The sequence below is a fragment of the Equus quagga genome, chromosome 13 (genome assembly GCF_021613505.1).
Source record: "Equus quagga isolate Etosha38 chromosome 13, UCLA_HA_Equagga_1.0, whole genome shotgun sequence".
NCBI classification, from domain to species: Eukaryota; Metazoa; Chordata; class Mammalia; order Perissodactyla; family Equidae; genus Equus; species Equus quagga.
In genome coordinates, this window is record NC_060279.1 from 26,077,816 (window position 1) to 26,100,203 (window position 22,388).

Below are 22,388 nucleotides of genomic sequence, written 5' to 3' on the forward strand. Positions count from 1 at the left end.
CAGCCTTCCAAAGAATCCAGATTTTTATATGAACTCTCCTGATTTTTAAATGACAGGAGGTATTCATCATAAAACAAATAAGCAAAAAACCCTGTGCCATCCAAATAGAGTCTTGCTATTGGTCCGATTTGGCCCGTAAGCCTCTGATCTGTGATTTTCACTCTATATTTCTTAGTCATCATGTAACAATCTCTTACTCATCTTCCTCCTTCCACTAAAGATACCAGGATGTGGCTCACAGTCTTTCCTTGCATCTGAACCCCTCGCCTCATCCTGGGTTAGCTCAGTGTTCATGAGGGAGCCCCAGCAACACTCTGACTCCCTGTTCTTGGATCTTCTCATGTACAGTGTCATCTCCTAGGTCACAACCTAATTTCTGACCATAATAACTTCCTATCTTTCTCTTTCTTTTACTAAATAAGTCACACTATTTCTGTCTTTTAAACTAGGAACTCCAGACCATTGATCACTCTCTTTATATTCTTCGTGTCTATAAGCCCACTCCTCATTCTCTCTGCAGCTTCCTGTTACTTCAGCCACTGTCTAGACCATAGCATTGCTCCATTGGCTTTCGTTTATACTGTCTGGTAAAACCTCAACTCTGTATCTAATTAACAATCCGCCTTCTCTACCAGTGTTGCTAAGTGTTATAGAGAAACCCACACAGATCTGCAGATTAGTTTCACTGCAACTTCAGGGTTCTCAGATGCTACTGGCTCTCCACTGGTGCCCTGGAATCATTCTGTGGTTTCTTAGTTCTCTCTCTAGTTCTTGACAGACTTTTTCTTGCGTTCTTCGCTCTCCTCTCCTTAAATGTTTGACTGTCATAAGTTAAGCATATGACAATTCTTCCTATTTCACAGAGAATGTAGAAGCCAAAGATGGGAACAATCCCCTCCACTTAACTTACTGCCACCGAACTTAAAAATTAGCTAGAACTCTCTCCATGTTTCCCTCCTTCACTTCTGTTATAATGGAAGGGGAGCATCTCCACCTGGGCTGATCCCTCTACTTGTCCTCTGGAGCTCTTCTCTCCCAGTCCTTAGCAACCTGGCTTGATCAATGTTCCCTCTTTCTTCCCTTTTGACCTCTTGCTGTCAGCACTTGAACACGTTCAAGTCTTCTATCCTGAATATGCTATTCCTTTCAGGCCCCCTGGCACCTTTCAGCCTCTGTTTTCTCTTTAAAAAGACAGATATAGCTGCTTCTCTCCTCTTTACTTCACATTCTCTATTCTACCCTCTGCAATCTGGCTCCTGCCCTTATCATGCTACTGGAACTGCTTCTAATGAGGTCAACAATGAAAATTTTATTGCCAAATCCAATGGAAACTTTTAAGCCATTTTCTTCCTTAAGCTCCCAGTAGTAGCTGACACTATTGGGTCTTCCCTGCATGTTGAAAGTTCATTTCCGGGGCCTCCATGGCCACCTGCAGCAGCTACATTCCCCTACTTCATCAGTTCCTTTCTAGGTTGCTCTTCCTCTGCTCACTCTTAAATATTAGAGTGGGTTCATGTCCTAGATCCTTGCGGGTCTTATTCATCCATGTTCCTGAGGTTATCTCAGCATTCCATGACTTATCTGGGGAGACTAAGATAGAGCAGGAGTAGTAGGGTGCAGATTTTGTGACAGAGAATAGTGGAATGAGAGTGGCTGGGTATAATGGTGCCAGAAGGTGAAGAGACTGAGATGCCAGCAAGAAAGTGTTTGACTTGCTGAAGTTGGCAACTGGTGAACAAGCATTGGGTCTAGAGTGAGAATATCAAGTCTTTAGAGGTTAGAACCCCCTCTTGTTGTATAATGATGTATTTGTCTGGTCTTTGCCCTCAGTTCCTGAGATGGAACTTCTAAACTCTTGGAATTTCCAAAATGTTGGGAATGTCTTTGTTATTCATGGTGAGCCCTTGGGACTACACTTGAATTTATGCTAATGAAGTGACTCATAGTGAACCCCTAGATAGTTTCAGGATGAGGGATGGCTATGCTGGAAAGACTAATCGTAGGATTAGAGTACTGGGGCTTTGAGCCACATGATATTGGCCCAACCTTCAGGAGTGGAGGGGAGTGGAGACTCAGTTTAGCTACATGGCCAATGATTCAATCAATGATGCCAATATAATGAAACCCCCAATGAAAACTCTGGATGCTGAAGCTTGTTTGAGCTTCTTGTTGGTGAACACATCCATGTACCAGAAGGATGGTGCCTCCTGAATCCGTCGGGCAAAGACACAAAGCTTTACATTCAGGACCCTCCCACGCCTTGCCCTGTGTATCTTTTCACTGGGCTGGCCCGGGGATTTGTATCCTTTATGATAAAACTTTGATCATACGTATAGCACTTTCCTGAGTTCCGTGAGTCGTTCTAAATTATTGAACCCGAGGGAGCTATGGGAACCTCTGAATTTGTAACCAGTTGGTGAGAAATGCAGGTGGCCTGGGGGACCCCTGAACTTGTGGCTGTTGTCTGAAGTGAGGACAGTCTGGTTGGAGACTGTGCCTCTAACTCGTGAAGTCTGAACTAACTCCGAGTAGTCAGTGTCAGAATTGGATTGCAGTATTGTACCTCCCCGGGAAAAAGTGTGCGGCCTCAGTGAGGGAGCGAGTGCTCTGTCACCAGATGAGATCTGGTTATAGAATCTAGAGGAATATGGAGGACTGCATAGTCACAGGACATTGGAGGCAGAACTGACTTTATTTAGAAACAGTGTCTCTGGGCTTTTGGGTAGGAGAGCAACAAAGAGATTTAAAAAACAGCAGAAAGATTGTTCACTTTAAGTCTTGTCATACTTTAACAGCCTTTGTGCTTCTGAGTTCTTGGATCTGTCTCTCAAAAGTGCTAGAATACTATATATTTCCAGGTTAAAAAATATGACTTTTTCTTTTGTCCCCTAGAAAAGGCAGAGAGCAGCCCTTGGGGATAATAATGACGCCATTTATGCTGTGCTCTCTTGTAGTTAAAATTGTGTCAGCCATTTTGACCCCTGGTGGGATTTATGGTGGCTTAGATCTCTGTTGGAGAAATGAGTTTTGGGCAGTAGACAGGAGGAAAAAGGTCTCAGGCTCAGAGCGTATTATTTTAGTGAAACGGGGACAAATTTCACTTGAGCCTTTTTTACTTTTTTTTAGCTGTAAGATCTGACTGTCCATATTCTATTACCCCTGCCTGCACCCTGATCTCACTGGGCTCCCTCGCATGGCACACTGGGTGATTCTATTCCTAACAATAACATGAGCTTCCATGATGTGCTGATTCCCTACTATGTGGCGGTTCACTAGGCTAGCTCCTTACAGACTCTTGCTCTGTTCCTCTCTCCAATCCTTGTGTATCAGAAGTGTCTCGATTTTACAGATGAAGAAACTGTAGCTTTAAACAGGCTGAATCACTTTGTCAATGGCACCTGCTTAGGATGCCACAGCGATTGGAGTCCAGGTCTACCAACTCCACGATAGAGTGCCTCTGAAGGCTGAAGCAGGCACTAAACATAGAGCTGGGGAAAAAGAATGATGAAGACAGTTCTGGGGCCAGCCCTGTGGCTGAATGGTTCAGTTCATGCGCTCTGCTTCTGTGGCCCTGGGGTTTGCTGATTTGGATCCTGGGCGTGGACCTATGCATCACTCATCAAGCCATGCTGTGGTGGCATCCCACATAGCAGAAGTAGAAGGACCTACAACTAGAATATACAAGTATGTGCTAGGGGCCTTTGGGGAAAATAAGAAGGAAAAAAAAAAGATCGGCAACAGATGTTAGCTCAGGGCCAATCTTCCTCACCAAAAAAACAAGTAGTAAAAAGAAAAGTCTTTGTCTCTGTAATTATTCATTGATTAGTATGTTTGTTAAAAAAAAAAAAAAAAAAAGACTGTTCTTATCCCTCTTGGGAGCTTGCAGTCAAATCAGAGAGACTGACTGTTATCTTCTGGTCAAGGTGCTGGTTTGGGGCAAGAGTTGGTGGCATGAAGACTTTAGTTAAATATAGGATGCTTGTTAAAGCTAAAAAGATCACGAGGGAGGGTCTCCACCAGCAACTTAGTTTAGAAACAGCACGTCTCTACTTCTTGAGTCTTCTAATGTCCATTGCCTATACTTGAATTTGAACCTTCTTGTCTTTCCTTTGTAACCAAGCCAAATCCCACTCATACTATTCTATGTAGATAGAAGACAATACTGTTTTTAAAAGGTCCAGATGAGGAGACTGTGGGGGATGGGAATTGGCCACCCCAAGATATGTCTCTTTGGCATGAGGATTATTTGGGGCTGGTTACTTTTAATAAACTGCAGACAGGAAAGCAACTGAAAAGTAGAATTTACTTACCCTTTGTTAAGAGACATTTACATTGTGAAGGAAATCTCCGTCTGTAAAGTTGTCTCCCTCTCTGTACCAGGAAGAAGGGGGGATGACCTTATCTCTAGAAACTCTTAATCAATGCCAAAGGCAAGGACTTAAATCTGCATTTGTTTACTGTACTTGTTTGGTTATCTCCCATGATCAGCTCCCCCTCCACCCCCAACATCCTCCTTTGTCTTTAGCTGAAGATGATATTTAAGGTGGGGGCTTCAGCCATTTTGGTGAGTTGCTCAGCTTGCCTGAGCCTCCCATGTATACATGTTATAAACCTTTGTTTAATTTTCTCCTGTTATTCTGTCTCATGTGAATTTAATTCATTCTCCAGCCAGAAGAACCCAGAGAGGGTAGAGGAAATGTCTTCCTCCCCTACAAGACCATAAAGTAACATTTGTTGACATTTACTATATTCAGAGAGCTTCATACACTTTAAAAAATTTTAATCCTTTTAGAGGTCAAGATGTAGAAGCTTTGTGTTCAGCTTCCCTAAGGTCTTAGAGCTTTTAAGAGTGAATCAATGATTCAACCAGACTCTCAGGAAATATTGGTCACCCATCTCAAGGTTCTTTTTTGTGTTGCCTGGATAGTAATCACATCATGTCAATGGCACTTTTAACTTTTGCAAATGCCTTCTACTGTTATATTCTCAGTAAATCTAAAAGCCCAGCTTTATGAGACAGGGACCAGTGTCTCCATTTGACTGAGGAAGCTGAAGTGTATGTACCATGTTTAGTGACATGCGAGAGGCCACTAAACTCCTAAGAGGAGAGATACAAGGAGATACAAGTCTTTCTACTCTACCAACTTTTAAGTGGACCTCTTTCAATTAAAGATGGGGAAAAAAAAGAACTTGAAATGTTACAGGAGCCAATCACTCCACTAAACATTTTTTATTTACTTATTACAATGATCATTCAAGTTGGGGGGGATTGTCCTTGTTTTACAGATAAGAACTGAGTCTCTTTGTAGTTTCTCTTCCTTAGCACTGAAGTGTCTGTGATTCCCCCAAACTCTGTCCTCAGCCTTCTGCTTGTATTGGTTTAGCCAACCAACTGTTATTCCATGTTTATCATGCGCTGGGCCCTGTGCTAGGTACTAGGGATCAGAGACAACCAAGTGGTCTGAAATATGAGAAGCCCATCATGCTCTGGTCCCTCCCCGCTGACCTTGCAGCCCCTTTGTTGCCCCCTCCTCTGCTCTGCACCGCTGCTGCAGCTCCCAGAACCCAGTGAGCTCTCTCTTGCCCCTGGGCTTTTGGAGGGGTGATTCCCTCAGCTAGGAATGTCCTTTGCATCTGTCCCTGTGTTTGCTTAGCTTTTTCTCCTCTATCAGGATGTGACTCAGGCATCATCTCCTCTGAAAAGTCTTTTTCTGACTCACCAGAGTGGGCCAGGAGCCTGCCTCTGTGCTCAAGTTCATCACAGAACCTACACACAGAATAACTGTACTTGTCTCATTATTCTGTCCACTCCTTGACAGCGGGAGCCAGGGCTTAGGCTCCTTCACATGCCCAGCACCTAACACAGTCCTTGAGATACAACTCTTTGTAGAGTGAATGAGTCAACCTGGCCACCACTGGCCCTGCCCCTTTCCAGCCTGGACCCCTGTCCCTCCTCCACCTGTACTGTTCTCTGTAGCCCGTGGTTGTCCACCTTGACTGCCATTAGATTTATGTGCGAAAAGAAGAAATGGCACACCTGGACCCTACCCTATTTCAATTGAATTAGATTATCTAGTGGTGGGACCCAGGTGTCTGCATTATTTCAAAACTGCCCAGGTGTTTCTGATGAACAGGAATAATCACGTGTAGGACATGCACGTGTCTTTAGCACCTAGCATAATGCTCTGCACGTGGTGGAAATTCAATAAAGGTTTCTAGGATAGCAGAGTGGATGCCTAAAAGCCTAGCTTTTGCGATTCAAATTCAAGCCAGCCATTCCTGCCTCTGAGCGCCCACACACACAAAGCAATTCTCCAGACAATTTTGCTTCGGAAGGATGTGACTCCCAAAACGTATTACTTTGTGTTTAGTCCCCTTTGTACAAAAGAAAGTTTTCAAAGCCCAAACTGGCTGTTGATTTGTGTAACTGACACATAGTTTTTGTTTTAACTTCCAGAAAGACAGTAGTCAAGTAGGCGGGGTTTGGGTGAGAAAGGAATATGTGGAGATTACCGGCTTTCGTTACATAAGAATTTGTGAGATTTGCCATGGTTTCTGGTAAATCCTGGCAAAAGTTTGTTTGGCCCCAGGCCTTAGAAAAACACTGAGTTGCTTCCTTTCTGATGTTAGTGGGCTTTCTTTGGCAAGGGAACAAGCCATAGCCAAGTCTGTCAGGGCTGGAGTGGGGCAGGGACAGCATGGGTACAGGGGACAGGTGACAGCACCCAGTTCTTTTGGCCCCTTTTCCTCGGGTCATATCTGCACTTAACAACTCTTTGAGGGGCCAGCCTGGTGGCATAGTGGTTAAATTTGCCTGCTCTCCTTCTGCTTTGCTCTCCTCTGGCGGCCCTGGGTCCGTGGGTTTGGATCCTGGGTATGGACCTATACACTGTTCTCAAGCCATGCTGTGGTGGCATCCCACATACAAAATAGAGGAGGATGGGCACAGATGTTAGCTCAGGGCCAATCTTCCTCAAACAAAAAGAGGAAGATGGGCAACAGATGTTAGCTCAGGGCCAATCTTCCTCACCAAACAAATAAACAAACAAACTCTTTGAAAACGATTTGAAGTCTCAGTGATCTCTATTGCACTGTGACTCAAAACTCTGAGGGCAGATACCTGGGGGCCTTCCCCCTACTTGCTATTGTCACCCCTGACCCTGAGTTCAGAGGACAGAGCTCAGATATCAAGGGACTTAATCATTGTCATTGACTATCTGCGACACTGTGTCACATGTAGGGAAAGTTCATGACCATAGACTTATCTAACCTTCACAGGAACATTATGAGGGAGATGTTGTTATCCCGATTTTATAGACAACAAAACTGAGGCTCAGAGAAGTTCAGTGACAATGTCCAGCTACTAAGTGGCCATGCTGTGTTATCCCCATCTCCTGACTTTCCAGTTAGGACTCATCGCACTATCCTGAGGGTGACCTGCACAGGCTGGGGCAAGGCAGCCAGGCCCAGACTGGCCAGGAGACAATTCTTGGAGTGGACAGGGGAGGCCTGAGGGGAGGCACTGGAGCAGAGGTGTGAGGGTTTGGAGGTCTCTGAAGAGGCTGAAGAGATGGGAAAAACCTGCAGCTGACTGTTGGGCAAGGAGGCGAGAGCAGGCCTGCTGGGTGCCACGGCTGGGAGACCTGGCAGAGAAGTCTGGAGGCTGCTTCTCTCTATTTGGAGTTTGGGGAAAACTCGGAGCAAACAGCCACATCAAAACGACCTGTCATTACAACCCCATAGAACGTTAAGAAACCGTTGATGGATGGGAAGAGAGGGATCGAGTGACCTCGGAGTAGTCGCCTTGTATACCGCCGGCTTCTTATTTATCGGGGCCACGTCTTCCATTTGTCAGGCTATAATGATAGTGGCTTTTATGAGTAAGCAATTTTTTAATGAACTTGTTCCAAATGTGTATTCCGTTCTTGGAACTCTCTGTACTCTGAAGCAGCTTTGTAATTATTGCCTCTGGTGGAACAGCCAGGCCCTCTCTAGCTTTTATGTAAGCAGTTTCCCTTGATTTGCCTCTTCCTCTTTTAGCTTCAAATAAGGAAGATGAAGGGGTAGAAAAATATAATAATAATAGCTTTTTTAAAGAATGCTTATTAGGTGCTAGCATCGTTCTAGATGTTATGTATTCATCTTTGTGTTTTATCCTAACATTACTTGGGTCTCAGGTATTTTTATGGCCCCATTTTTCAGATGAGGAAACTGTGGCTCAGACATTGAATAAAGTGTCTAAAGTTACTCAGGTAGTAAGTCGTAGAGACAAGAGCTGAACACAGGTCTGGCTGACCACACTTCTTGTGCTCTGACTGCTGTAATGGAGTGGACCTGGAGGGCTGCTCATGCCAGCGTACCCCAAGGTGGAGCTGGGGGTGGGAGGGGGACCTCAGGACCCTTATTCATGCTGTGATGTCTCTTGCCGCGTTGGCGCATGCAAGAGACGTTGGAATTCAGTGCTGATGGCTCCATAATTATGGATAATTTTCTGGCCTTTTGCTTTCATAAAGAGAAATAAAAGAGTTTAGAGAGCTCTCTAAACTTGTTGCTGCCCATAATAATGCTACCTTCTGTCTTGGCATATGGCGGAACCATTTATCTCAAAGCTCAAAAAATCGTCATTTCGTAAACTGGCCTCTTTGCGACACGGACTGTTACCATCCTATTCAAGGCCCTGATCCTGTCCAACTGGACTGAGGCTGCTGCAAGTTCCCTTCTTCTGGATCCTGCATGCTGCTTGAAAGTGGACAGGACCAAAGTGCTCTTCCATCACATCTGCTGGCTACCTGAACAATGTCGCCCACGTACTACCAGCTCTGGGGTCAGCCGCCCCTCAGATTTCTGCTCCACCACTTTCTTGCTCTGTGACTTTGGATCAGTCATTTAACCTCTCTGAGCATCTGCCTCCTCCTCAGTAAAATGGGAACAATAAGGGGCCAGCCCGGTGGCATAGTGGTTAAGTTTGTGACCTCAGTTTTTGCAGCCCAGGGTTCGCAGATTTGGATCCTAGGTGTGCACCTATACAACGCTTGTCAAGCCATGCTGCAGTGACGTCCTCCACACAAAACAGAGGAAGATTAGCACAGATGTTAACTCATGGAGAAGCTTCCTCACTAAAAAAAAAAAAAAATTGGAAAAAGAAGGGAATAATAAGGAAAATGTCTACCTCATGGGTTGTTGTGAGGATTAAATGAAATGATGCGTGGAAAATGATTGGCTCAATAGACGTTAGCATTGTTATTCTCTCAGCTCCCATCTAAACCCTGCAGTTGAGTATTGGGAACCACTATGGAACCATTCTTAGTATCTTTCCTTATTTCAACAAAGGTGCACAGAGCGCCAGGAGCGAGGCTGTCTCGAGGACCCCGTTTCTTAATGCAGTGTTATTTCCAATACCTCTTTATGGGGTGAGAATGTACAATTAGCAAAGTTTTCTTTGGAGAAAGCCACTCCATCGCCCATTCTTCATATCTTCTCCCTGTTGCACAGGCTCCCCCTCTTGCACCTGGTATCCTCTCACTGACCCTGGGCTCCCCAGTGCTCCACACTAGAACACCCAGGCACCTGGGGCCTCAGCTCTTGATTAAGACAGAGCCAGCCCCTTTACAGAGAAGGGGAAATTTACTTGGCTTGACCCAGGAGTGGATTTGTTTCCCTGCAATTAGTTGGAAAATCGACCTTGATCAATGAAGAAGGCAGACTTATAGCCTGAGCTGATATATTACTGCCCTCACTTTGTTGTAATAAAAGATGAAATCACTCCAGTGGGGACTTGTGTGGACATGTGCCTGGGTTTCTAATGACCATTCCCTCCGATTTTGAGGGCCTGAGTGAAGCCAGCCAGGATGATCAAGTAGCGCTTCATAGTAGATGCAAGATAGTTTGGGGAGCCAGAGAGGGGGGAGTGTTCCTTTTTTTTTTGGTTTCCATCGCACCTCCTTTTGCTGAGACTTGGTGATGCTCCTCTAGGTGCTGAAGATAGAACCATTCTGGCCAGTTTGCAACACAAGTCAGTGTAGACTACGCATCCTCAGGACAGACGGCTGCCAACATGGCCTCCACCCTGTATAAAGGCTGTTTCTCTCCACTTTGCTTCTGAGCTTTCCTTTCTCTGCCTCTCTTTAGCTGTTGATTATTTTTGTTCTATTTTGCAGCATCTTCCTTTCTGCTCTCTGTCTCTTGCTATCTATTTATATCCCTCGTCTTTCTCTTCCTCCCCCTTTGTCTTCCTCTCTCTTTCCTCCTCGCCGTCTTTGCCACTGCATCTCACTCTCTGCCTCATTTGCCTCCCTTCCTCTCATGGTCTTATTTTTGGCACTCCTCTTTACCTCCTCTTCTCTTTCATTCGGGTTCATAATATCTTGAAAGAGCGTTTGATAACGTTTGTCTGACCCTGCCTGACATCGGGTGAGTGATTCTCCTCAGGCAGCTTTTGATGTGGTCCGTGTGTGATTGATGAAAGCTGCTCCATTTGCTCTTCAAAGCTCTGTTTATGGAGAGCTTGGATGCGTCTCCCTGGGATTTCACTCTTTTTCTCTCCAGAAACAAGTCCAAATTATAGGATGAAACCATGCCACCTCCCATTTGTTCATCATCCTCACAGATCCCTTAATGCTCACAGGAGAAGAACCATATTGTACAAATCCACCTTTTTTTTTTTAACTGTTTTTATTCCTAGAGTCCTCATGTCAGAGATTTTTACCCACAAAGCAAGTTTCTTGGGAGAACTTTAATTTGAATACAACCACTTTCAACCCAAAATAAAAGAGAAGAAAAATGCTATCGCTGTTAAGACCAGATTCTAAGCACATTAGGTACCCTGGCTACTTAAGATATGGTCAGCGTAAAATAAGAAGACCTAAAATCAAAAGAATTGTTTGCAGCTCTGGTTCCAGAAAGAACAGTGGGTCAACTTTCCAGTGCTAATCACCCTGGATCCCAAAAGCATATGAGAAGATGAGACATATTTTTACCTGGCCCAGGTTTTCTGCAGCGCTGTTCCCATTTTTCAACCCAAGAAGAGGATTCACACACCTGTGCCAGAAGACTTACTCATTCAACTGCTTGAAGAAGGGACACACAAAATAGTCTGTAGAAGATTCTTCTAGCTCTTCGACTGCCTAGTTCTGAGAATTTAAAACTTTAGGTATGATAAATATAGTGCATTGGAGAGATTGCTACGTTTTGTGCTAGAATACCTGAGTTTAAGTGCAGATTTGGACAATTATGAGTTGAATGATCTTCAATAAATTTTTAAAATTTTTTTCAGTTTTTTTAACAGCTTTACTGAAGAATAATTTACATACCAGAAAAGTCAGTCATTGTAAGTGTACAGTTCAATGATTTTTAGTAAATTTATAGGATTATGCAACCATTACCACAATGCAATCTTATAACACTCTCAATAAATCTTTTAATGTCTCTCTATTTTCTTTCTTCATCTTAAAATTGGACTTATGTGGTAGATTGATTGCAAAAATGACCACAGTCCTTCAATACATTGCAATGTGACTTTGTTTCTCCTTCCATCAAGAGGTGAAATTGATTTCCCCAGCCCTTGAATCTGGGCTGGCCTTGTGACTTGCTTTGACCAATAACACTTGGCGGAAGTGATGCCAGTTCTGACCCTAAACCTCAAAGGCCTTGCATTCTTCCCCTTGCTCTTTTGGAACCCTGCTATCTCTACCTTGAGTATACGGTTGGGTTAGCTTACTGGCAAATGAAAAATCACATGGGGAGAGGTCCCAGTCACTCCTGCTACCCCAGCTTAGGCCATCTTAGATCAACTTCCTCCAGCTGCCCTCCAGGTGACTACAGGGGCTCCACTGACATTGACCAAGCTGAGCCTAGATCAACAGCGTTGGCTAACCAATCTGGAGACCCATAAGAAATAACAGAAGGTGATTGTTTTAAGCTACTAAGCTTGAGGGTATGTGATATTGTGATTTATAGTAAGAATATATTTGGTCCTTGACACGGTTCCTGGCACAGAGCTCCTAAAACCCTGGGAATTTCCTAAGTGAAGAGAGCTATAAAGGTGTCTTTTGTTATGTTGATGAAGTGACTTTTGGACCCCACCTAAAGATGAGGCTGATTGACAGTAGAGTGAACCCTGTGATTAAAGGGTTGGAACTTTTAGTCCCACCCCCCTGACCTCCTCCAGGGAGTGGAGAGGGACTGGAAGTCGAATCAATCCCCCCTGGCCAAAGATTTAAGTAATCATGCCTGTGTAATGAAGCCTTTATAAAAACCCAAAAGGATGGGGTTTGGAGAGCTTCTGGGTTGGTGGATATGTGAGGTGCCGGAAGAGTGGCATGCTTCCAGAGGGATAGAAGCTCTGCGCCCATTCTCACATACCTTACCCTGTGCATCTCTTCCATCTGGCTGTGCCTGAGTTATATCCTTGTGAACCAGTGATCTAGTAAGCAAAATGTTTCTCTGAGTTCTGTGAGCTGCTCTAGCAAATTAACCAAACCCAAAGAGGGGGTTGTGGAAACTTGTGATTTATAGCCAGTCGGTCAGAAGTACAGGTGACTACATGGACTTGCAATTGACTTCTGAAGTGGAGGCCAGTCTTGTGGGACTGAGAGCTCAATCTGTGGAATCTGACGCTACCTCCAGGCGGATAGTGTCAGAATTGAGTTGAACTGTGGGACACCCAGCTGGTGTCACAGAATGGCTTGATTGGTATGAGAAGACTCCCAACACATTGGAACTGGAGTCAGGGTTGTTGGGGTGGTTTGCAATTTAAACAATTATAGAGGCTCTAGTATGTGAAAAGCAGTATGTCTGAGGTTGTGAGGGATGCAGAATTGTAAAGACAGGATGTAAACCCTTCAGGAGTTAGTTCCAGTGGGGAAAACAGATATCCAAACAGTTACAATATAGGAGAGTCTGTCCCTCTCTGATAATGTTTATATCTAAGTGGGTCCTCCATTGTCTGCAAATAACCATGTTCTTCATTTTTCGCTATTTCACTTTGTTTGAAAATGTGTTCAAGGGATATGGTTTATTGAAAAACCCCAAACAGCACATTGACCAAAGTTAAGTTTTATTGTTATGTCCAAGCACGGAGTTGTACTGACAGGAAATAGTCTATATGGAAGCTTGACCAGGTGAAATGCCTCATGTAGCCAAGGAAACAGAAAGGCAGATGTGAAATCAGAGCCAGGGTGGGGAGGAGAATGAAAAGGCTAGGGACAGGTGGGTGGGAAAGTCTTCATTTCTAGAATGACCAGGAGCTTTAATGCTAAGGTTGCCTAAAGAACAGAGCACTGCCTTGGCAGGCTGTTTTTGCTAACTTCCAAAATATTCTCAAGGTTTGGGAGGCTGGGATTGTGGTAGGGAGGAGAGGGGCTCTGAAGACAGGACCTTTGGTACCCAGGAGTCTTGAGGTTGGTTGAGCTCAAGCTGATTCGCTGAATTCACGCTCTCCAGGGAACAGACATCTGGATAGTCTGACAGCACACTGCAAAGAGGCCCGGCGTGGGAACCAAAGAACCTAGTTCTAGTCCTAGTTGCTGCGTGACCTTGAACAAGTCACTTTCTCTTCCTCGGGCTTGACCTAGGGGATTTCTAAGGTCCTGTCTAGTCAAAGAGTCTATAACTTCAGGTCCAATTCACCCACTCAGTTGAAGGAGGAGATTGAAATCAGAGTAAACTGAGGCAGATGGAAAGGCGTTCTGACAACATGCATGGACCCTTGGAAAATGGAACACTACAGGAGACCCAAACAGAGGTCCCTGGGGGAGCCCTGCAGATCTGAGAACGCTCCCCACTTCTACACTGAATGTATCAAGTTCTGACCATACTCTCCTCAAGGACTCCGGAGGCCCTGGATGCTCGCCAACTTGTGAGCTGACTATGGGGGCAGCCGTCAGGCTCCTGGCTTGGGCCGGTTGAGGGTCTCCTCTGTTTCAAAGGGGTTTCTTAAAATGCACTTGAGCTCTAATACGGGGCTGTTTAAACAAGGATAAGTATTCCTAGCAGGCTGGTGGGAGTGGTGGGGGTGAGCAGGTGGTCTATTTTCCAAGCAGTGGAAATAAAGGAAACTCAAAGAGCAGAGAGAGCTGTTGGCCCCAAGTAACTCCCCGAAGCTGGCATGAAATGAGCATTCTCCATGCTGGTTAGGGTCTCTTTCAGGATGACGACTGTCCACCATATCAGGAACAACTGGACAATTTCTGGGACGCCTTTGGGAAGACGTAATCCTTGTCGCCTCTTGATTCACCCCTGGGGGGCGGTAAGGGAAGAAGCTATAGAAGCCCCAGCTTCAGAAGCACCTGCCCAGATCTGAATCAGCAGGAAGTGACCTCCCTCTCCTGCTGTGAGGAACCAAGGAATTCCTGACTGCAAGCTTTCAATCGGAGCCACTGCAGCACCGAAGTCCCACGGGGAAGTCATTTGACTTCCCACCACAGGGCTCCTCCAAGGCGCAGGAGGCTCCTGTCCTCTTCCAGGAGAGTGGCATAAGGGAGGGGTCAGGACAGGAGGTTGTGGACAACCACTGTGAGTGCTCACGACCACTGCAAGGCTGCACCACCAAAAGGAGGGCCTAGGGATGGCGTGTGAAATGTGATTATATTCAGTTCCTTTTTCACCTCAGAAAAGAAAACAGCACAAACAGCATCATTCAGGTCAATGTCCTTCTCCTGTAGCATTATTCTCTTGTTTGTGTGTTCCTCTATCTTCTTCTTCTAACACTGTTCACTCGCGCCTCTAGAATCATTGGATCACTGAAGCCCTGCCCCTCCCTGTAAGTCACCCAAACTCCGTGGCGTAAAACAACCATCTCATTCTGCTCACAGATTCTGTGGACCAGGGGTTCAAACAAGGTGTGGCAGGGACTGCCTACCTCTGCTCCGTAGTGTCTGGAGCCTCAGCTGGGAAGACTCAAAGGCTGGGGGCCAATTCAAGGCCATGAGGCTGGGATCATCTACAGGCTCATCGCTCACAAGGCTGGCAGGCGGCACTGGCTGTGAGCTGGGACCTCAGTACAGCTGTCAGCCAGAACACTCACACTTGGCTGCTTCACACACTTGAGCTTCGTCACAGCATGGCCACCTCAGGGCAGTCTTACACAGTGGCTCATAGTTCAGGGCTCCCACTGTGAGTGTTCCAGCAAACAAGATGGAAGCTGCAAAACCTTTTCCTACCTAGCTTCAGAAGTCACGGAGCATCACTTCTGCCACAATCAGTTGTCTACAAGCAAGTCAGAAGCCCACCTGGATTCAAGGGGAGGGGATATAGACCTGGCTTTGCTTGGGAGGATCATGTAAGTATTTGCAGACATGTTTTAAAATCTTCACGGTAGCCTATGTTGCCAAATCCAAACCAGGCCCCACCATCACTCTCTGTCCCTTTCCCTGTAAGGAACTCCTTCATCTCCACTTCTCGAATCCTAGGATACTTTGGAGGTGACAGTGGGGAACTTGCTAAAGTGCTTCTTGGCTCTTTGGCCATGGTTGAATTTAAAAGTGGCAGAAATTCGGTGGGAAACCTCCTTACTTTTGCTCTTCCCCCATTGCTGAACCTCTTCCATAACTTCCTACTGCTCCCGGGCTCTGCCTTGATGGCTGTTTTGTGGGTCCCTGGGAGTGGCTTTGGGCCCTTGTGTGTGTCCTTGCAGAATGAATTGAATGCTAATGACCTGTGCCTGCCTCAACACAGATCTCTTCCTTGGTAATACCTCCATGCCAAGCCCTTGTCTCACCACACTTTCTGATGGAAATGATTTCCCCTCCATGGGGTGGCTTAGGGAGAAAGACTTTCAAGCATATTCTAGAAGGCATTGGCCTGCAGTGGCTAGCACAGAGCCTAGCACTGGGAACTTGCTTAATAAATGATTGTTGAATAAATTAACCCTGGCTCGCGTGTTTTAGATGACTCATAGCGTCTGATTCAGCCTGATTCACCGGAGGATGTGGGGGCATTTGACCAGGGGAGAACCCTGCTTGTTCCCAGAAGGGAGGCAGTGTTTGTGTGTGTGTGTAGGGGGTGCTGATGTTCATGTGTGTTTTGGGGAGACTGGGGTGGGTGGGGCTGGTCCTGTGTCATGATACTGTGGTCTGGGGCCAGCAGCAGTTGCTGTCATGGTATCTACCCGGTTTCTGCTATCTTTTCCTGCTTGCTTATCTCCATTATTTAGAAACTCTTCTGGATACATGGAGCAAACCCTCCAAGTGTCAGTTCGCTTGTCAAGGTTCCTGGAGGCTCATACCACTGCTTCTTCCTCTTTTCTCCCCAGTGTGTGGATAACTCACCAGATACTCTGGGTAAACCTGACCTCACTTGAAAGGACCTATTTATAATAGCATTGGGGTGGGGGTGGGGGAGAGTCTAGACTTGTAGGGCCCCATGTCAATGGGAGAAATGACAAGAGTAACTATGCTAATCAGTCAATCCATTTGGAGATGCTGAAGTCCTAGGAAACTTGGGAATTATCTGCTGTGTGTTTCCCATTTAAGAAAAAACAAGGAACAAACAAAAAAAGACTTCCAGGCTTCCTCGAAGTGAGGGAGCTACTGGTTGGACATTCAATCCATGGAGAAAGGGACTAGAAACTGAACATAGAAGTCTTCATTGCCCTAAAATGAGCTTGCTTCTTTGTTTTTCTTTTTCATCATCCCCTGTGCAGATCCACGACCCTATGTGCATTAATTCTCCATCCTATGTGTCAGCATTGTAGTAGGACTTTCCATATGTTACTTCCTAATCTGAACAACATCCCAATGAAAGATGGATTGTTATCTCCAAGCTACAGATGAGAAGAGGGAGGCTCAAGATGTGAGTTAAATTGCCCAGAACACACTGCTAGTAAGTGGACGATCTAGATCATTCATTCATTCAATACACTTACTAGGCTATGCGTTAAGCTATGGAAAGGAAAAAAAAGGAGTTAGTTCTGGTTGACAAGAAGTTCACAGTATAGAAGAGGAAGACAGTAATTATATAACAATATAGTATGTGCAACGATAAAACTATACATGGGGCATTTGGGTAAGCACTAAGAGGGGCATCTAATGCAGCTGGTGAGGGTGAGGGAATGCTTCCTGGAGAAGGTGATGTTGGAGCTGAGGGTTAATGATATGCAGGAGTTAGCTTACTGAAGAGAAGCTGTGGGGTGGGGCAGGGCATGCCAGAAAGAGTAGCAGCATGAGCAAGACATGGAATTAGAAAACAGCAAGTTATGTGGACCGATATGCAGTCTGTGTTGCACTGGGATTGGTCCAACTGGATCAGTTATCTGACTTCCAAATGCAAGTGCTCTTCCCACTGTGGTCAGTCTCCTCAATGAGCTGATTTTGGAGGGCACGGTATGTGTGGCACTTTATGGGGGCTTTGGATGCCCAGTTTTCACTCTTGAAAAGTCCTTTATGGAATTAGCAGAACGTGGGAGGCTTTCACTGGAACTTCTATGTTGTGACTCATAAAGAGGGCTTAAAGGGGATCAGGAGGTAGCTGTGACAAAGGCTGTTGACTGACCTACGGAAAGTCAATCCACCCTCCAGTGCTCCAGGACTGCCCTGCGGCATTTTGGAAGAAGTAGGCCAGGCATCACCAGGAAACAATGCCTCCTGGGTTCGCTGCCACAAAGCAAGCCGTGATGAGTCAGAATGAAGCAATAGTTACACACACCAACAGGTCTAGTTGGCAGCAGATAAAGATATTACCTCAGTGAAAGACCAGGGCTGAAAATGGGTGAGGTCTAACTATGCTAAAGAGCTGCTGTGTTCTTTCCTTTTCCCGTGGCCATGGCGGGAGTTGGGTAGTCGGGAGGGGAGTGGGGAGACATATGATACGTGCATTTAAGTTTCTAGCCACTAAATAAACAGATCATTTTCCTACAGACTACCCCCCAAATTGTCCTCACCATTTGGCTTTTTGATCTCCTTCCTTTAAGGTCTTCTCATGGGGTCACGTGGAGAGGACCTGAAGATAGAGGCTCTTGCTGTCAATCAAGAAATATCTTATCCCACAACCCATGCCTGATACAAATAGGTAGAGTTTCTGTCCTGCTGTGAGAAGTTCTATAGGAAGAATAATTGTGACCAGAGAAGTTAAGGGTACCTTTATAAGAAGGCCTTTCTGGTATGGGAACTGGAACCATAGTACCAGGAGCTGGAAGTAACCTTATCAATTTATAGGTCAGGAAACTGAGTTGATGATAAGAGGGAAGTGACTTGCCACAGGTCAGACTCAAATTAGACATAGAACCAGGAAAAAATCCTGTCTCTTGACTCTAAACATAGTTCTTGCACACATTGACCTGCCCCTCATGCGGTTGTTGTGCCCACTGTCACAAAGCCTAAAATACTGTTTAATTATCTTTTAAATGAGCATTACAATTTACCTTTTCTAAAAGAAGCCACTTGAAGGACCATACTTTGTGTTATTTGTCGATTCAGTGCCCATCACATGGTCTAAGACAGAATTGACACTAAAAATGTCCCTGTAATATTTCTCCCCTTGAATATGCAAGCAGAGACCTCACTGGGAGCTGAGATTTGGTGGATCATTTTGATTTAAGTGGGACCTCATGTTTAACAGGGCTTCCTGTCCATTATCTTGCTTGGCTCCTCTTCAAATACAGTTGTATTTTCTGGGTTATTTTTACATTCATAATTCTTGACAGGAAAATCCTCCCATCTAATCTTTGCTTTATTTCTTTGTTTCAGGACTTTACCTAGCGTGTCTAATAGAGCAACAAGTCACGTCCCGTGGCTCCAGGCCTGCAATTCCACAGCATACCAAAGTCAACCACAAGACTGCCTCCAACCTCACCCAAGTCAAGGGTGGAGGTGGGGCTGCTCTCTGCCCCCTGGGGAGGTAGACTCTAGGACCAAATGGGTATGTTCTTTGTTGATTTCTCCTCCAGGGTTCTCCAGAGAGGTAGCATTCCTGGATGATGGGGTACAGAGAGCTTTGAGATTAACTTTCAATAGAGCAACGCAAGCTCAGATCTAGGGAAGAATTGTCCACCTGAAAGCTGCTAGAATATTGGGGAAACATCACTTCTTGCTATTTAATTCACTCATCTGGGATAAAAAGACATCTCTTGGGGATGACTTAGATCAGTGGTGTCCAACCTTTTTCAGTATGGAGAGCACATTTTCATCTGAAAAAATTTATAGACCTGCAGATAAAGATACTTAACGCTTTAGGAATGCATTCGTAGAGCAGTGCTTAAGAGCAGAGGCTATCACCCTAAAAGGAATTTGAATGCTATTAATCACAACCTTCTCTATATATTATCCCAAATCTGAGTTATTGCTTTCACTCTGTGTTTCTGTAACTTTCTGTGCCTGTCTTCACCCCTGGACTGGAAACTCCATAAGGCTGTGACTGGTTTGATTTGTTCACTACCCACTGTATACTCAGCACCTAGCACAGTTCCTGCACAAAGTAGGCACCTTATGTATACTTGTAGAATGAATGAATAAATACATTGGAAGTGTCAGAATATATGTACTTGAGTCATGCCATGAAGTCAACCTATAGGTCCTGATTCATGCAAATATGGTGCTCGCATGGGGTCCCAGGGTCCACAGATTGGAAACCGTGGCTTTAGATTTACATCCTTGTGTCCAATATTTTGTTCCATTTTCCCCATAGGGAGCTTAATGTTCAGTAGACCACAAACACCAGTCTCTGGGTTTAGAGACAAATGATAACTAAAGGCGGGAGCCTGCACCGCTTGACCTGCCTAAATCCTTTCCAAAATGGAAAGTCCATGAAGAGGACAGAATGCCCAGCTTAAAGGCTGGAACTTCCCAACAACCACGGAGACAGGGAGGTTGATGACAGCTTCCTTCCACAGCCAGTTTCTAACATTTGTAGGAGCAAAAAGTAAGGTAATCTCTAAGAGCCTCTAGGCAATCTAGTTGTTATTTCAACCCCAAACAGCCTTGCAAAGGTACTTTGCCTGTTTCCTCTGTCAACCTATTTGTGTGGAGTGTTGATAACTAAAGTGACACACAGTAAATACTCTGTGTCTTGTAAGGCATTGGCTGGGAGTAGAGATGAGTTGGGAAATATAGGAGTTGAAAGAAAGAATGCTTGGTTTAAAATATGTGTATGCAACATGCCTCATAGAGTGCGTGTATTAATATTTAAATGCTGACATCTCTTCTCTCTTTAGACAACAGCTTTTTCTCTTGATTCTCCCTGCTCCTCTGGATAGTCTCCAAGCAAAGAGAGAGTGAGATTCCAGGTGTGAACAAATCAGGGAGGTTTCCTGCTTAAGATTCAGAAATTCGTAGCCCTGAGGAAATGAGTAAAAGAGAGGAGGGGAGAGAACAAGAGAGATGAAAAACAGAATCTTCGCCACCTGCTATTTAGTGATTAACTCTCAGATAAGGAAGGCAAAGATGCATTCCAGGGGCTCAGGACTTGCCCAGGCGGAACTCAGAGTGAAGGAGGGCTTGGAGCAAAGTGAGCCAGAGGTGGGCGGGGGAGACTGGGCCACTAAAAGCACCATCTATCAATTTTCTCTCAAAGCCCCTCCATTTCATCTAGCCCCTTCCCTTCCAGCTCTTAATAATTTAAGTACCCTCTTTTTCATTCACCCCTGCCTCACCTGCCTTGTTTTATGTAAAGGAGTCTTGCAAAGACTAGCTCTGCCACTAACTGTGTGAACCCGGGCAAATCACTTACCTTCTTAGATACAGGTCTAGTGGCTGCTATCTCTTGAGTTTAAATCGCTTAATCCAAAGCACAGGAAGGGAAGTCAACAATAACAACCACCCAACCCAACAAAAAATCCCCTAATGCTGGGCGGCAGAAGTCCTGGGGAGTTTGCTGGTGAGCAGCCTCTCTTCTAGTTCTTACTTGCATGCACACCAGGCTGATTAAACCACGATGGAAAGCTGGTGCTTATCCATTCCCTTACTGAGGAGCAGCCTGCTCAATTGTGGTGTTTTGCTTTCTCGGTAGAAAGGGGTGGAAATCATTTTTGCAAAGCTTACTCTTCTTACCCATGCAAAGCTTACATGCATGTGGCATCTGTGGCCACAAACATGACCCGGGTTCTGAGCAGAGGGGGCAGGGTGCTGTGTACTTGTCTGGGGTGCAAGGCGTCTTCCTCATTAGCCTTTCCTGCTCCCTTTGTACTTGTGACGGAGAGTGTGTTGTCCTTGACAACCGGCATGGGTTCAATTTTTCCAACATTGTGAGGTCAGCACGTTGGCTTTTAGCCTCTTAGAGCAGGTAAGAGCCATTGAGCCTGGACAGATACAAGAGCAAGTTACTAATTCTTCCTGATTTTCATTTTACGCTGCTCCCATAAAAAATAACTGTAGAAATTATGCTGTGGTAGAAAATAAATACTCTGGCCATTAAAAACTGGAAATCACTAGCTTTGAAGTTTCTCCAAAAAATACAGCCCCAGTTGCCGTGCAAACTCCAATCAAACATGGGCTGTAAAAATCCAACTGTAGACATTGCCTTGTAAAGTGTTCACAGATGCAACAGCAGAAGAAATTCTTACAGCCTAGAAAAAGCAAGACGTCTGCTTTTTTCCTTTCTTTCTGTCTTTTTTTTTTTTTGAGGGGAGATGGAAGGGTTATGCATCAAACTGTTCATTTCAATATGTAATTTGCCTCAAAGAATTTCTGACAATTTATTTTCTCACCAACCTAAATCCAATTCAAAAAACATTTATTGAAACCCGAACAATCTACTTTTGGTTGACGAGTGCTAATAGGTGCGATGTTATCCCAGTCAACTTATAAGATCACCTACTGAGCTTGGAGCTAAACAGGAAAAAGGAAATTAAACTGGAGTTTGAATTTGTTTCCTTCTAAATTCCCCACCATAGTTGGAGATGGACAGTGCTTAATGAAAAACAAATTGCACTGTGGGCATTTCTTTATTTAAAAAAGCCAATTTCTTTTTTTTTAAAGTTGGAAGATGGTCACATCTTAGTGTCGGATGTCCCTCTAAAGCAGAGGGGATATATCTGTATGAAAAAATAAATGATGTCAAAATGTCTCTGTTTTTTCAATATTTCTTTGCTAGTTCTTGGACTAAACAAATATTTCCAGTGAAAAATGACAAATATAATTGTTTACAGACTTTTATTTTTCCCAAGAGACCAGCCTCTCTGCTCTCCTGGGTTCCATGGACAGGTGGATCCCCCTGAGACACTGAACAGCATCATGTCATTTTTAGTTTGAGAGCTTTTGTTGGAGTATCTACTGGGTAGGAGGCAACAGGAGGGTGTGAGTGAGTGTATGTGTGCATGCACACTCCCTTATGTGCATGTGTGTAGAGCCAACAATAGTGTATCAGTACTGGACTAAAATTCCACAACAGCTCTTTGACTAAATCAGACAATTTGGTCAAAGTGGTTGATCCAACATTATCTCGTTCCCCCTCTTTATTTG

General features: G+C 44.8%; 1 long non-coding RNA gene across 3 annotated transcripts in view; it reads left to right on the top strand.

The window, feature by feature from the left end:
* The window catches only part of LOC124250617 (uncharacterized), a 30,669-nt gene extending 8,742 nt beyond the window's left edge, over positions 1 to 21,927 (top strand). For 2 of the 3 annotated variants that reach the window (XR_006891584.1, XR_006891585.1), the window contains 3 exons: positions 16,640 to 16,818; positions 17,906 to 18,003; positions 18,681 to 21,927. This is a non-coding gene — a long non-coding RNA (uncharacterized LOC124250617). Of the gene's footprint in view, positions 1 to 14,819; positions 15,278 to 16,639; positions 16,819 to 17,905; positions 18,004 to 18,680 lie in introns of those variants that run through there. The other variant, XR_006891583.1, reaches the window with a different exon arrangement.
* Positions 21,928 to 22,388: the final 461 nt, after the last annotated feature.